The sequence below is a fragment of the Vollenhovia emeryi genome, unplaced genomic scaffold, assembly GCF_000949405.1.
Source record: "Vollenhovia emeryi isolate VEMERY1.0 unplaced genomic scaffold, V.emery_V1.0 DF939213.1, whole genome shotgun sequence".
NCBI classification, from domain to species: domain Eukaryota; kingdom Metazoa; phylum Arthropoda; class Insecta; order Hymenoptera; family Formicidae; genus Vollenhovia; species Vollenhovia emeryi.
In genome coordinates this window covers 730,005-730,967 of record NW_011967153.1, presented here as the reverse complement: position 1 = coordinate 730,967, position 963 = coordinate 730,005, and positions in this window count along the sequence as shown.

Here is a 963-nt window from a genome sequence, read left to right as displayed (position 1 = left end):
CGTCTGTAATTCATTCTAATGTATTAAACTTCGTCGATATTAGACCAAACCGAAGTTCTTTTTTTATTACAATCTAAGGTAATCACCTACACATTATACAGAATTAATATGCAGTGTATATGTATAACAATATACATATAGTGTATACACAATAATAAATATACGAATATATACACTATTGTATACATACATGTAATACACGAATATAATACAGTTGTATGTTTTTATTAACAATTATAAAATAATGTATTCATAACGCATTTTAAAAGAGTAAAGTCTTTATTGAATTGTTATCATCAAACAGTACTTTATTTTCGTATGTCAATATTATTTTTACTTTCTAACGTGAACAACTGCCTTCGCTTCATTATTGGGCTTCGTTACGATAGTTACCCGTAATGAAATTGATCTGCAAGTATATAATATATGCTAGACGATAATATGTAAGATTATACTTCACAAAATTAGCTAGCAATTGATCTCATTCTTCTTTCTTAATGAGGACAACCCAGTGAACACCCAGCATTTATGTTACAATTTCTCACTCAACAGTGTAAATGTAATATAATATATGTGTTATATAAATGCAATGTAATTGATGTTCGGTGGTCACTGAGAATAAATCACATATGTATAAATTTGAGGAATATTACTTTTCGATTTATCACATGTCGGTTATATCAGTCACTCTTTTTCTTCAATGCAGATGGAATGGAGATAAAAATTTTTGGAGTGGTGTAGAAATCAAGTTAAGTGAGGGGAGGGGGGAGGAGAAATATCGTTGTATTCTTTCAGTTTATTTCTAAATAGCAATATTTTTCAAATTTAAATGGAGGTGATATATGTCATATAATTATTAATGTGTATATGTATACAGATATTGATAAAATTTGTTTTACAAAATATGATTTTAAGAAAAGACTATTATATTAAATTATAGTGCATGCTATTACCTTGGGAACA